This window comes from Marmota monax, unplaced genomic scaffold (assembly GCF_021218885.2).
Source record: "Marmota monax isolate L192 unplaced genomic scaffold, Marmota_monax_Labrador192_F-V1.1 WCK01_AAM20220418_F8-fsc00493, whole genome shotgun sequence".
Lineage (NCBI taxonomy): Eukaryota > Metazoa > Chordata > Mammalia > Rodentia > Sciuridae > Marmota > Marmota monax.
In genome coordinates this window covers 29,182-45,063 of record NW_026692681.1, presented here as the reverse complement: position 1 = coordinate 45,063, position 15,882 = coordinate 29,182, and the positions used below count along the sequence as shown (strand labels likewise).

The 15,882-nt window shown below is 37.0% G+C and overlaps 1 non-coding gene and 1 pseudogene across 1 annotated transcript; both read right to left on the bottom strand.

Annotated features, from left to right (window-relative positions):
* Positions 1-1,010: 1,010 nt before the first annotated feature.
* Positions 1,011-2,500, bottom strand: LOC124093970 (lupus La protein-like; annotated as a pseudogene).
* Positions 2,501-6,872: 4,372 nt separating this feature from the next.
* Positions 6,873-6,940, bottom strand: Trnav-cac (transfer RNA valine (anticodon CAC)). The gene has a single exon. It is a non-coding gene; the product is annotated as a tRNA-Val (tRNA).
* Positions 6,941-15,882: the final 8,942 nt, after the last annotated feature.

Genomic DNA, 15,882 nt, shown 5'->3' with positions numbered 1-15,882 from the left:
CTGTTTATTGATCCCAAAGAAAGAACTTGGAGGACTCAAGAGAGAGGTTTGGAGCGTTTTATTACTTACATGTACCTAATAGCAACAGGCCAGGACAGAAGAGAGCTGCACTGTACCTACAAGCAAGGAAAATACACGGGATAGGTTGCATGTCCACTATGGAGATGGATTTCTTCAGATGTTTTATGACACTCTTACTTTACAACCAAGGTCACTCTGCTTTGATTCTCACCTAAAGATTAAAGATAAGGAATGTGGTAAGGAAAGAAATGGACAAGGGGAGCTTACCTAGCATGTTCTGAGGTCCTGGATTCCATCCTGAATACTCAAAAAAAAAAAAAAAAAAGAATGTGGGAAAAGTGGAAGAAGTCATCTCATATTAGGCAAATTTATTACTTGCAGCTAATCTTCTGCCTCAGCAAAAGTTCTGAGAGACCCAGATGAATGAGTCTAGACTTTTTGTGTGTGTGGTGCTGATTGAACCAAGGGTCTTGTGCATGTGCGGCAGACACTCACTAACTGAGCTACATCTCCAGCCCCATTTTTAGACTTCTTATGACCTACCTTTGAAGTTCCACAAGTTGGTCTAAACTTTTACAAGATCAGATCAAGGGGCTGACAGAATATACTCACACTTTTCAGTGAAGGAATGACCAACTTACCACAGCGACCACTCTGGATGCAAAAGGAAGGGAAATTTCTCATATAAAAACTGTACTTTTGAAGGAAAAATATTTCCCCATTTTCTAATCACTATGCTGAGCACATTCCTTGTGGTATAGAACAATCATGTACATAACCAGCATGAATAAAACCTGTGGTGGGTAACTACATAGAAATCATACTATTAAGTTTTTCTTTTCTTTTTTATATAGTATATATTTTATTAGTTTGTACTAGATCATTTTCATATTACAAAGGCAATTTAGTGGAAGAATCTTCCTTTTGATATTTGAATCCTCTGAACACAAACAGAACTATATATTAAAAACAACAACAATAACCCTCATTTTGATAGTGGAAAAAGAGACAAGTTAAACAACAAAAATTTTTTTCCTTTTTTACAGGTAGACATTGAAGTGGACCTAATTTGGTTTTCTTTTTAAAACCCTCCAAAGACAAAAAGCAGCTTAAAACCTAACTACAATGAGTTGTGGGTTTTTTTTTTTTTAATGTATTCAATAAACTACTGGTCTCTGGCACTATTTTCTGTTGCTTCTTTGTTTCTTGCTCTTTTCACTGTTCCTGCAGCACCATTTTCATCATGATCATGATCACTATCAAATTTTGTTTTCTTGCCCTGAAACTGTACTTTTCCTTTAGACCCAGGCTGGGCAGCTTTATTACCCTTTAAATCTGCGACCTTTTTTCATTTAAATCTGTGACCTTCTGACTTCCATTTTTTTAGGGATTCTTGTTGGCCTTATATGATTTTTTTCAAAGGTGCTTTTCCCACCTCTCCTAGTACTTCCCAAGTCACTTCTTTGTTCCTTAATTGTAACTTAACATTGTGTGCGTCTTTGGCTTTATCCAGTGCTTCCTTGGCTTTTTCTTTTAAGAGAATAATTCCCTCTTTTGCTCCTCTGACAAATTCTATCCATTTTATTTCACCATGATTTGAAAAAGGATGTGCAGATCTTTTCTACAGGTCTGATCATCTAAGTCACCCAAAAATTTCAACAAACATCCAATCTCCTAAAGTTTTCATTTCAGCATCTTCTGCTAACTTTTTGTTTTTCTTCTTGCTCTTGTTTATCTCTTAACTTAGCTTCCACTTTATATTGCTTACTTTCTTCCTTTTTTTTATTTTTGGCAAAGTAATCTTCCTTAAAAAATATTAGCAGATCTGTGTCTTTGTACTTTTGTTCAGGGGTCCCCACAAACTTCTTAGCAGAGTCAATGCTATCAAACACAGCAAAAAAAAAAAATTGCCGGGATGGGGGTATGGGGGATTGAACTCGGGGACATTCAACCACTGAGCCACATCCCCAACCGTATTTTGTATTTTATTTAGAAACAGGGTCTCACTGAGTTGCTCAGTGCCTCCCTGTTGCTGAGTCTAGCTTTGAGCTTGCAATCCTCCTGTCTCAGTCTCTGGAGCTGCTGGGATTACAGGTGTGCGCCACTGTGCATGGCTACACAGCAAATATTGATTCTTTAAATGCTTTGTACAATGTTCTTGTCATCTGAATATTCAGTACTTGACCTTTATTTTCTAGCCACTCTTATGTCAACAAGGGTTGCATCAGTTGGGAAGCCTTAATATAAAATATCTATTTTCTACACCATTTTTATACTCATTGGTCACTTCTGGGAGAGGTTTGCTTGGCCATCTTCTGATCTTAGTTTCGTCTTCACTGATTTCTATAAGTTCTGCCTTAGATTTGCTCAGTACTTCCACTATTACATTAAAATTTGTTGTTAGGTAGTTTTACCTTGATTTGATGACAGATTTTGGCTCCAGAACAGCCATTTTTTCATTATCACCATTTTCAGCCATTGTGGCTACCTTTAAGGTCTGGGCCCCCAACACTAATCTCTAGGGTATATAAAGAACTCAGAAAGCTAAAGTTAAATAAATAAATAAATAAATAACCCAATCAATAAATGAGCTAAGGAACTGAACAGACACTTCTCAGAAGATGGCATACAATCAACAAATATATGAAAAAATGCTCAACATCTCTAACAATTAGAGAAATGCAAATCAAAACTACTCTAAGATTTCATCTCACTCCAGTCAGAATGGCAGCTATTAAGAATACAAACAAGGGCTGGGGATGTGGCTCAAGCGGTAGTGCGCTCGCCTGGCATGCATGCGGCCTGGGTTCGATCCTCAGCACCACATACAAAGATGTTGTGTCCGCCGAAAACTAAAAAATAAATATTTTAAAAAAATACAAACAACAATAAGTGTTGGCGAGGATGTGGGGAAAAAGGCACACTCACACATTGTTGGTGGGACTGCAAATTGGTACAGCCAATATGGAAAGTAGTATGGAGATTCCTTGGAAAATTGGGAATGGAATCACGTTTTGACCCAGCTATCCCTTTCCTCGGTCTATATCCAAAGGCCTTAAAAACAGCATACTATAGAGACACAGCCACTTCAATGTTTATTGCAGCACAATTCACAATAGCTAAACTGTGGAACTAACCTAGATGTCCTTCAGTAGATGAATGGATAAAGAAAATATTGCATACATACACAATGGAATATTACTCAGCAGTAAAAGAGAATAAAATTATGGCATTTGCAGGTAAATGGATGGAGTTGGAGACTATAATGCTGAGTGAAGTTAGCCAATCCCCCCAAAACAAATGCCGAATGTTTTCTCTAATATAAGGAGGCTGATTCATAGTGGGGTAATAATGATATCTACTTCATTATTATTACAGATACTCCAACTTTCATTTTTCTCTTTTTTTCACATATATATGACAGTAGAGTGTATCTTGACATATTATACATACATGGAGTATAACTTATTCAAATTGGGGTCGCATTTGGGTGGTTATAAATGATGTGGAGTTTTACTGGTGGTGTATTCATCTATGAATATAGGAAAGTTGTGTCTGATTCATTCCACTGTCTTTCCTATTCCTATTCTTCACCTTCCCATCATTCCCCTTTGCCTAATCCAATGAACTTCTTTTCTGCCCCCACCCCCACCCCCTCCTGCCACCTTGTGCGTTAGCATCCGCATATCAGAGAGAACATTCAACTTTTGGTTTTTTGGGAATTTCACTTAGCATAATTGTCTCCAAATCTCCAACGTCTTTTATTGGTGTTAATATGTTATAGCATTTTTGTTTACCTTTCTACTTTTAACTTACTAGTGTTTTTGCATTTAAAGCAAATTTCTTGTGGGAAGCATATAGTTTTTTTTAACCTTATATCTGCCTTTTAATCATGTGTTTATGCTATTTTTATTTAATACAATTATTGATATGGGTAGGTTTAAACCACCATCTTGCTATTTGTCTTTTCATTGTTTTCTTTTTCTCTGTTCTTTTGGAATAATTGAGTATTTTTTGGCATTCCATTTTATACCCTTTGGTGACTTTTTGTTACAATTCTTTCATTATTTTAGTGACTGTTGTATTACTTTAGTTTAGGTTCATATTATACATGTGTAACTTATAACAATATACTTTCAAGTGATTCTATATCTATTTGAGTACAGCATGAGAACCTTCAACAGTATATCTCTTCCTACACTTTATGCTACTACATTTTGAATCTATATTTGTTACTCACACACATCTTTTGCTTGGCTTTAAGTAGTTAATTATTTACCTTTCCCTACTACATTACTGTATTTCAAACTGACTGATAGTTCATTTTCAATACAGAAGTCCTAGTGACCTGTTAAAGCCTAAGTAAGTTCTGTCACTCTGCTAGTAGAATCCTATAATGACTTCACATCTCACGGAAGAACAAAAGCCAAAGTTCTATAAGGCCCTATGTGTCTCAGACCTCATCTCCTCTGACCTTCTCATTCAACCACTCCACTCCAATCACATTTATCTCCGAGTTTCATAAACCCACCAGACTTTTTCTCAGTGTCTTTGGACTTGTGCCAGGAATGGTCTGCCCCATGAATTGTCAATAGTAACCCACCTTTACCCTTTCTGTTTTTCTTCTCTACTTTTTTATCCTTAGCATTTATCACTATCTAATATTCAATAAATATTACATGTTTATCATTTACCATTTATCATTGTTTATAGTCCTCACTAGAACATAAGAGCAGGGATTTTTGCTGTCATGTATACCTAATTAAAATAAATAAATTAATTTTTTTAAAAAATAGCAGGGATTTTTTTCTTGTCATTTTTTTCCTGCTATATCACCAGTGTAGAGAAGAGTGGTCCAAGGCAGTCACAAAATGAATGTTTATTAAGTTTTTGAACATGAAAGTATCCATTGAATGCAATGTTTTTATTTACAACAGTGAAAAGATAATATTAAATTCTTGACAATGGATAAATTAAGTACTATGTAAAGCATAATATCTAAAAGAAATATTATGAAATCATTAAAAACTTTCTGTGAAAGAAATTGGCCACACATGTTTGTCTAATATTTATATTTCAACCATGTTTTCCAAGTGTTTAGACAGCTCTCAAGTCTTGTACCAGTTGATACTCATCAGTGTGAGGTTTTTTTAACAGGCAGAATAGGCACAGTAGGATATCTGGCAAAACTGACTCAATTCACATTTTAAACAATTGTCCAAAAGAGAATAAATCCCCATTAATGCCTATTTTTTAAGGGGTTATTCTCTGCCACCTCCATTCTCCCCACCCATCACCAGTGCAAGTTAATTCCTTCTAAAATAAAATCTTGGTTAAGATAACATTGATCACCTTTCTCAGGGTCTTTTGGGTTTAAAAGACCTTACTGACTTCTAGGAGACCTCCAGCAGAGCAGGCTGTTTTTCTTTCCTGGTAGGCACTTGCAAATGAAATTGTTGGGTTTTGGGTGAGAATGTTATCTGTACATTTAATTTATGCAGCAAATTTTATCCCAGGAGAGGGATCACAGCCCGGCATATACCAAAAAGAGAAAATAAAATAAAAGAAAAAACTGTGCTTTAATCTTTTTTTCCTTCCAGTTTGCACTCGAGGGGTTGGAGCACAGGGTATTATTGTTCGACCAGTCTTCCTGCTCATCATCATAATGCCATCAAGGTTAAGTTGAGTTCCCCACTGTCAATTATACCCAGAGACTCACTCTTTATATACATGTGTATCTAGGGCACTCTGTCCAATGAAGGTCACATTAACCATACAGAGATTGTTAGGTAACTCTCTCTGCAGGACCCAGACATAGGCTCTTGCACACACAGGGACTCTGGGAGGCCCTAGTATTTTAGCTTTGTGGGCAACAGGCAGCACTGCAACAAGAAATGTCTACTGGCCAAATGGGGCATCATGTCAGATTTTAAAAGGGGAGACTATTTTGTCCCAGGGTATAACTTAATATTACTGGAACCCATTGCCTTATTCTTTGTGACTGGCAGTTTTTATCCCCACCCCACCCCACTCCACCCCAAAGATAGGCTAGTTAATCAGATGATGAGGATAATAGTCCCAAATAAGTTTTTTCCCTAATTTAAAGGCAACCCTGTGAGGTTAAGCATTCTAGTCCACTCCTTTGTCCCAGAGTGGCGGAATAATGGAAATGTGGCTGGACCCAAATGGAGGTTACAAAAAATTCAGACTTAAGAACTAAAAGCGCACAGCCAAATAGAAAATCATGGGTCAAGCCACCAGTAGCCTTGGTACATTCCCAATATCTGTAAAGCATAGATTCCAACAATTAGCCCCAACGCTTCGGACTCTGGTCAGTGCCTTTATCCAGAAAACTTAAGTCCCCAGACTAGTATACTCAAGTGGAAAAGCTTTCCACCAGTTTCACCCTCATATCATAGGGAGTTCCATCTTTTTTCCTTTTATTCAAAACTAATTTTATTTCTTTAATTTTTATACTCTGTCACCATCGGGCTTTCATTCTTTGAACTTATGAGACAAGAACCTGGAAAGAAAATCAGTGAATCCTACAGCCCACATAGATTTCATTTGTCTGCAGAAGTGGCAAACTGAGCCCTGTTCTCAAACTCTGATTTTATTCCCATGGGCAGAGGGCCTAGAAAGCAGGGCAGAAGCCAGGTACTTAATGCCCATTTCTCTACAGACCAGGCAACTTTCCTAGGATTTTTTTTTTCTTTTATCCCATGACTGGTGGCCCTGATCCACAGCAGGACGATTTGCTGCTGCTTGGGGCCAGGCTGGGAAGCAGTTCTTGAATTATCAGCACTGGGTTGAAAAGGTTAAAAAAAAAATGTTTATTTATTTATTTATTTTTTTTACACTGGGGATTGAACCCAGGGCCTTCTGCATGTGAGGCAAGCACTCTACCAACTGAGCTATATTCCCAGCCCTTTAAGTCTTCTTTTGATTTCCTGTTATGCCACAGTCCGGCTGCAGCAAAATAACCGGGGGGTGACGAGCAATTTGTGAAGACTGATACAGCAGGAGTGGGAGCCATTTATTTTAGGACAGGAGGGGTATATATACATTCCACACAGCTTATCTTAATTAACATAAACTAGATACAGCTGTCAACCAATAAGGAATCTCCACACTTAATGGCTCGCTGGCGTTACTTCACAAACCACTCCCTCTGGCAAAATGCCAGGCGCCATCCTGACTTGTTTACAGACCCTAACACTGTTATACTTACACATTAGAGGCAGCACCTTTTTTCATCCCACTTAGTTTTTGACTGTTTAGACTCCTTATTATTGTACAGGCACAATTGCATATGTGCCTATATATATAGGATCTTTTACTTATTTTATCTGACAGAATAACTCCCAACTGCAAGATTATACAATAATTCAGAAAATCATTCAAAGACAGATTGTTACAGTAAAATATCATCTTTTTTCTTAAACAGGATTATATCTATAGATAGCCCATTCAGCCGAGATCTTTCCCAAGAAACAATCTATAGGATCAAAATAGTAATGGCCATGTCATAAAGGGCTAGAAACACAAACAAAAACCATAGAGACAGACAAACAGAGAGGATCCCCAAAACCATGGCTGACAGATGGGAACCTTTAAAACAGACCAGATAGAGGGAAATCCCCCCAAATTCCTAATTTCTGCTTAACTGTGCCTTCTACACCAGTGGTGCCACAGATGTCCCCATGATGAGGGACCAGATGTTCCCACAAAAGGAAACCAGATGTGTAAAATCAAGGGTCTTGGTGTACACATCAGGGGAGCTTACTGAATGGCCAAGTTGTCGTGCCTTTACTGCATTCACTTACCTTTTTCTCAAAGTAGACCAAGATGGAGCAATTTGTACAGTTCAGGGAAGGAAGGCAGGAGTTCATTGAAGCAAAAGGGGCTTGGGAAGTTGCTGGGACAGTTCTTCAGTCCCTCCCTTTAATCACAGGAACAGCTCCTTTGGTTCATCCCTAGGCACACTCGCTCATCTCCTGACTTTCCAAGAGTCAACTCTTAAAAAGTGTGCCTTACATCCTCAGCATGGAATTGTAGTTGCTTGGAGTGCCAGGTCTGCCAAGTAAGCCAGAGAGGGAGCTGCTCTTGGGTCCCATCTGGGTTGTCAATTTTGTTACCAAAAGCTTGGTCATTGTTCCTAATACCAATTTGCGTGGGCTCTCTCTCGTCCAGCAAGGAGGTCTATGGAACAGGGTAGAGGAGAATGTGGCTGTGGAGTCGCTAACCAAGACCTCCGGAGACCAAGAAGGAAGCAGGTCTGATTTTATTGTGTAGTTACCATGTATATATACTCAGGCAATAGCTAAGCAGATTATAGGCAGCCACCAATACAGTTTCTGGCCAACTGTCCTTGAAGTGACCAATTGAGGAGAGGGCTGTGGAGCAAGTGCAGAGACTGCAACACATGGCCTCATGCCCAGGGCTGTGCCTACAGGGTAAGCAGTTTGCTGCTCACATGCCTAGCACAGGGGAGTGGTTTGTCACTCAGATGCCCTTAAAGTATGCCATGTATGCAGTACTCCATGCACTTGTCCCCACACCAATCAATGCCAATTTAATAAGAAGGGCATGGTTTCGGGAAAAAGTAAAAAGAATTTTTATTGCTTTGCTAGCAAAGGAGAAACACAGGGGACTCCTGTCCCAGAGGCTGTGATTCTCAATATTGAAAAAGTCTTAAGACTCAAATAAGAATAGTAAAACAACATATTAGAACCTCTGGAACACTATGAAGGCAGTTCTAAGAGGAAAGTTTATAACTATGAGTGCCTATATAAAAAATTCAGAAAAATGGCTCAGTGGTAGAGCACTCATCTAGCATGTGTAAGGCACTGGGTTGGATCCTCAGCACCACATAAAATAAAATAAATATTATTTAAAAAAAATAGGCATTTCTTTGAAAAAAAATAAAAAAGATACCAAATAAATAACCCAATGATGCATCTTAAGGTCCTTGAAAAAGAAGAGCAAACCAATTCCAAAGCCAGTAGAAGGAAGGAAATAAGATTAGAGTAAAAAAAAAAAAATCAATGAAATTTTGAATAAAAAACAACACAAAAAAATCAATGAGGGCTGGGTTTGTGGCTCAGTGGTAAAGTGCTTGCCTAACATGTGTGAGGCACTGGGTTCATTCCTCAGCGCCACATAAAAATAAATAAATAAAATAAAGGTATTTTGTCCATCTACAAATACACACACACACACACACACATATACACAGATACATATACCTATATATACATATACACATATATGTATGTCTGTGTGTGAGTATGTGTATATACATATATACATACATTAAAATCAATGAAACCAAGAGTTGGTTCTTAAAAGATAAACAAGATTGATAAGCCCTTAGCAAAACTAACCAAAGAAAAAAGACAAAATACTCAAATAAAAAATTAGAGATGAAAAAAGAGAAATCACCACAGATATCACAAAAATCCAGCAGATCATTAGGGACCATTTTGAAAACTTACACTCCAATAAATTGAAAAACACAGAAGAAATCATACATTTCTAGAAACATCTGGCCTGCCAAAATTGAATCAGGAAAACAGAAAACCTTAACAGACCACTAACTTGTAATGAGATAGAAGTAATAATAAAAAGTCTTCCAACAAAGAAAAATTCAGTTGAATTCTCAGCTAAATTCTACTATACCTTTAAAGAAGAACTAATGCCAATACTCCTCAAATTATCCCATGAAATAAAAAGGGATGGAACACTTCAAAATTCATACTATGAAACCAGTATCACACTCATACCAAAACAAGATAAGGATACATCAAACTACATATATTGGAGAAAACAGTCTTTTTAATAAACAATAGTAAGAAAACTTGTTATCCATATGTCGAAGAATGAAACTAGACCCTTAACTCTCACCCTACAAAAAAATCAACCTAAAACAGATCAAAGACCTAGGTATTGGAACAGAAACTATGCAACTCCTAGAAGAAAATGTAAAATTAACACTCCAGCATACAGGCACAGGCAATAATTTTCTCAATAGAACCTCTAAAGCTCAGGAAATAATGCCAAGGGTTAATAAATGGGATGGCATCAAATTTAAAATCTTCTGCATAAGTAAAGGAAACAAGAATGTGAAGAGAGAACCTACAAAATGAGGAAACTTTTGCTAGCTACTCTTCTGACACAGGATTAATATCTAGGATATATAAAGGACTCAGCTTTATACATACACAAGATAAATCAAATCCCTCAATTGATAAATGGGAAAATGAATTAAACAGACACTTCTCCAAATAATGAATACAAATAGCCAATAAATGCATGGAAAAACGTTCAACTTCATTAGCAATTAGGGAAATGTAATCCCAGCAGCTCAGAAGGCTGAGGCAGAATTGCGAGTTCAAAGCCAGCCTCTGCAAAAGTGAAGTGCTACGAAACTCAGTGAGACCCGGTCTCTAAATGAAATACAAAATAGGGCTGGGATGTCGCTTAGTGGTTAAGTGCACCTGAGTTCAATCCCGAGTACCGCCCCACCTCAAAAAAAATTGCATTGAGATTTCATCACACACCAGTCAGAATGGCAGGCATCAAGAATACAAACAATAATAAATGCTGGAGAGGATGTGAATAAAAAGGAAGACTTTTACACTGTTGGTGGGATTGCAAATTAGTACAACCACTGAGAAAATCAGTATGGTGTTTCCTCGAAAGACTATGTATAGAACCACCGTATGACCCAGCTATATCATGACTCTGTATTTATCCTGAAGAATTAAAGTCATAATACTATAGTGATACATGTATGTCCATGTTTATAGCAGCATAATTCACAATAGCCAAACTATGGAACTGGCCTAATGCCCCTCAACAGATGAATGAATTTTTTTAAATGTGGTACATATACAGAGTGGAGTATTATTCAGCCATAAAGAAAAATGAAATTATGTCATTTGCAAGAAAATGGACGGAACTTGAGACCATTATGTTAAGCAAAATAGCAGACTTTAGAAGGTCATATGTGGAAACTAGAGAGGAAAAAGGGAAAGAAAGGTATGTGGGGGGGCAGGGATCTCATGAAAATCAAATGAAGATCAGTAAAGGACAGGGAGGAAAGGAGAAAGGGTGAAAGTGTTGGAGAGTGATATTTGTCAAATTATGTCCTTACATTGTGTACATGTATGAATATGTAACAAAAAATACCATCATTATGTACAACTGTAATGAACCAACTAAAAAATGTGGAAAAAGTAAAAAAAAAAAAAAAGAAAGAAAGACTACGAGGATTCTATTTATTAAACTGGGTCTTATAAGAGTCCTTTCTGCAGAATGAAAATTAGCCTTATATTTTGTCTATATTCCACCAGTGAACCTTTTGTACTGCTTTGGAATAGGTTACTCAACCAACAATAGTTACATAATTCCTAGTTACATTGCTTCAAATAATCACTGTAACTTGATTACATTTTGTTTATTTAGTATAATATTGTAGCTCTTATCAAACATATTCTATTCTATCTTGTATCATAATTATGTACTTCTTTAGCTTTTTTATCCTGAAAAATGCTGAAGCTACCTACTCTATTGATACCTGAAAGCAAGTGAAAGAGAATACAAAAATCAAAAGAAAGGGAGGTTGACCTCAATGGATCAGAGATGCTTTATTAAGCAACAGAGGAGCGCATTTTCAAGGAGAAAATGGCAATGGGATACAACAAAGATCTGAGTCTTGTGGGTTCAGCAGGGTCAAATCATGGGAGGAATTTTGGTGATGGGTTCATTTAGGGTTGACAGGAGGGTGAGTAAGGGAATAGTTGTTGATAAGGGAAGTTCCCTGGGCCTATTATCCATATCCTTTAATACCCTTATTTCTGTCTGTACTTATAGTCTTTTTTATAAGTCTTTTCTATGGAATATGTCCAAGCTAATTAATTGATTTGACTGTTTTTTTTTTTTTCTGTAATGATGTTATTGGCATAATGTAATGATGATTCATGTTCATGTTTTAAAGATTTTTACAGAAACTTTCTTTATAATCATTGGAAATTCTCTCTAAAAGTAATGTTAAATGATATTTTGATTAAAAAAAAAAGATGTATGGGAGGCAGTCCTGAGCTTCTATTAGGATGGATCTCTTTACTTTTTACCCTTCTCTATAGTCCTTTAATAAACATTTTCAGACCTGATTCAGGTCCTCATTTGTAAAGTGGGGAATAGCACCTGCTCTGTTTTCTCTTCAGGGTTTTAAAAGTGTCAAATAAGATTTTTGTTTTTGTCCTGCCAGCTTACATTGTCCTCATAGATATTAGTTCAGATCCCTTATGTCCCTTATCCTTTGTTATGAAGTCTTTCTTCCATTCTGTCCCACACTTTCTCTTCTCTGACTTTCATCTTTCTGTTCTTATTTTCACCATGTACCTTTTACATTACTTCTAATATTATTGAAGACTGGAAGGAAAGCAAAAGAAATTAATATTTCCCCTGCATCTGTTGATAAGATGCACCAGTAAATTGCCCTAAGGCCATAACAAGGATCTAAACAACATTGACAGTTCCTGAATTTCCATATACTGGATTTTTATAGGTGTCTATTTCAAAGGCATATTAGTATGTCTTTTCACTTTACTTGTATTTTAGTTTGAACTTGTTTGTGGGAAGGCTGATGAGATTTAGTGTACGAGAACTGATGGTAGCAGTAATTAATTTTCCCTCCTTAACAGTTATATGTTCTGTGATCTATTAGGATAGGTTATTAGTGTCTGGAGCAGATATTAGATTTTGGGGAAGGACATATCAAAAGAATCAGGAAAGGTAGAAAAATTGTTATAGCCCATAATACCCCAATTTTTCATTTAAAAAACAATATATGTATGTGTGTGTGTATGTGTGTGTGTGAATGGTTTTAAAAAATTTGTATGTGTAATTTATGTAAATATGTATAATATATAAATATATGTAATTTATTTATATTTCTTGGTTTTGTTTTTTACTTTGTTTATATATGTATATTAATGTAAACTCACAGGAAGAGAACACAATGTACTACTAAACTACAACTGGAGGGATGGCCAAAGGGACTGTGCCTATTTTTTTTTTTTTTTTTGGTACTGGGGATTCAACTCAGGAGTACTTAATCATTGAGTCACATCTCCAGCCCTTTTTATATTTTATTTAGAGACAGGGTCTCACTAAGTTGCTTAGAGCCTTGCTAAGTTGCTGAGGCTGGCTTTGAACTTGCAATCCTCCTGCCTCAGCCTCCCCAGCTGCTGGGAATACAGGCGTGTGCCACTGTGCCTAGCTGGACTGTGCCTATTCTGATAAAAAAGAATTTTCGTGGGATAAGGGGACAGGGACTTGCTATGTTGCCCAGGCTGGTTTGGGACCTCTAGGCTCAAGTGATCCTCCCTCTTGCTTTAGACTCCCAAATAGCTGGTACTGTAGGTCCACACCACTATGACTGGTCAAAAGGAAGTTCTACCTTAGAGTCATCTTTTTGTTTTTTTCTTTTCTTTTTTCTTCCTTCCTTTTTCCTTTCCCCTGTCTCATATTCTCCCAGGCAGCAAATTCTATCAGATCAACCTTTAAAGTATATCCAGAATCCATCCACTGCTCATCATCTCCACCACTATTAATACAGTCCATTGTTCCAAAAATTTTGGCAAAGTCCCACAGTAGAAATGCATTTACAACGTGACCCATTATACCTAAACATGTATAAAAATGAAATCAAATACTAAGATGAAATTTGGGCTACAAAATCAGGGGTAAACACCAGGTGAAGCATCATAGGGAACTGCAAAAGCCCTGTGACGCTTCACCTACCCAGTAGAGAGCTCTGTTCTATATCACTTTCTCATCAGGGTATAGTGCCCAGGAATTTATGTCTCTGCCTCACTTAGTTATCCAGTGCCAGCAGCCTTCAAGTCATGATGGAGACTGTCTGCTGACTGCAGTACTCAAACCTGGCAGCAAGTCCTGTCTCAGAGAATTGGTATGCCTGTTTGCCCAGATAGAACCTACTAAATTGATTTCATGATTCAATGAATTGTATTAGAGTGGGCTTTAAAAAGTTGTTACATGCTCTTCTCATACTCAGATGATTCCACAAATTTCCATTTATAATCCATTCCCACAAACGTCCAATAAACCCATAAAATTGTGCAAGGTCACTAATCATTAAGGAAATGCAAATCAAAACCATAAGAATCTGCTTCATAACAATCAGGATGGCTATTCCAAAGAAATAGGAAATAAGCATTAGCAAGTATGTGGATAAATTGGAGTACTGTGTCGCCACTGTGGAAAACGGTATGGCAATTTCTCAAAAAATTAAACATAGAATTGTTACATGACCCAGCAATTCCATTTCTGGGTATACACATAAAGAAGTGAAAGCATGGACTCACACAGATATTTGTATACTAGTATTTATAGCAGGATTATTCACAATGACCAAAAGGTGGAAACAACCCAAGTGTCCATCAACAGATGAATAGATAAAGTGGGATATACATGCAACATTGAGTTTTTCAGGCTTAAAAATGAATTCTGATACATGCTACACATGAATTTGGAAGAGAATATCTGAATGAAATAAACCAAATACAAAAATACAAATAGTATCTGATTCCACTTCCATGAGGTACCTAGAGTAGTGAGAAACAGAAAGAAGAAACTGCAGAGCTATTGTTTAACCAGTACAAGTTTCAGTTTTAGAAAATGTTCTGGAAATGGCTGCACAACAATGTGAATATATTTAATGTCACTGAACTATACATTTAAAAATAGTTAAAATGGTAAAATTTAGGTATGTTGCCACAATTAAAAATACAAAATCCCCAATTCTTTTTTAAAAAGTCTTTCTTTTTTTAAATATTTTTTCTTAGAAGTTGATGGGCTTTTATTTTGCTCATTTATTTATATGCAGTGCTGAGAATCAAACCCAGTGTCTCACACATGCTAGGCAAGCACACTACCACTGAGCCACAACCCCAGCTGCTTTAAAAATTCTTTAAAAATATTTTTTTATTTGTAGTTGGACACAATACCTTTATTTTTTTTCTTTATTTTTATGTGGTGTTGAGAATCGAACCCAGCACCTCACACATGCTAGGTGAGCATTCAACTCCTGAGCCACAACCGCAGCCCCCAAATCCTCAATTCTTACCCCAGTTTTTCCCCTTTCTTGGATTCTTTCCCTCATTCACAAGATTTGTCATACTGGCATCCTCAGTGAATCAAGAACATGTTAAGTATGCATTTCCTTTCAGAATCTCTGCTTAAATTGCCCCTTAAAAAGTCTGACTATCCTACCGAAAAAGAAATACAAACATCTTTATCCCACCAACCTGCTTTGTCTTTAATGCACTTACCATACGACATGTCTATTCTCATCATAATCTCCCTTACTAGAACATAAACTCCATGACTGTAGAGAATGGTTTTTGTACTGCTGCGATGAAGCTTGGGACACAGCAGGTGGTCAGCAAATATTTGTTAAATAAATGTATCTGTTTTATATAACAGATAAGTATTTCCTTTTATTATCATATACTCGAACAGTATTTGTATAACCCGAAATTTAATTTCAAAAGTCGAAAATCCTGGATTAATAAAGTTTAACAGTCTTTAGCATCGGGAAAAAAAACCCAGTGAAAACATGAAGGCCCTTAAAAGGTTAAAGTGGAGCCCTTATCAGGATAAGGGGGTTGGTCTTGAGCTGCCCGCCCGCTGCCCTTAGCCAGGGCTTCTAAGTGCAGAGATAGCCAACTTCGTTACTGGGATCCGCCACCAGCACTAATAGATTCTGAAGTGACAAGTCTTCGGGGTGGAGGCGGCCTACAGATTGCAAGACGTGTGTCTAGCCTTGAG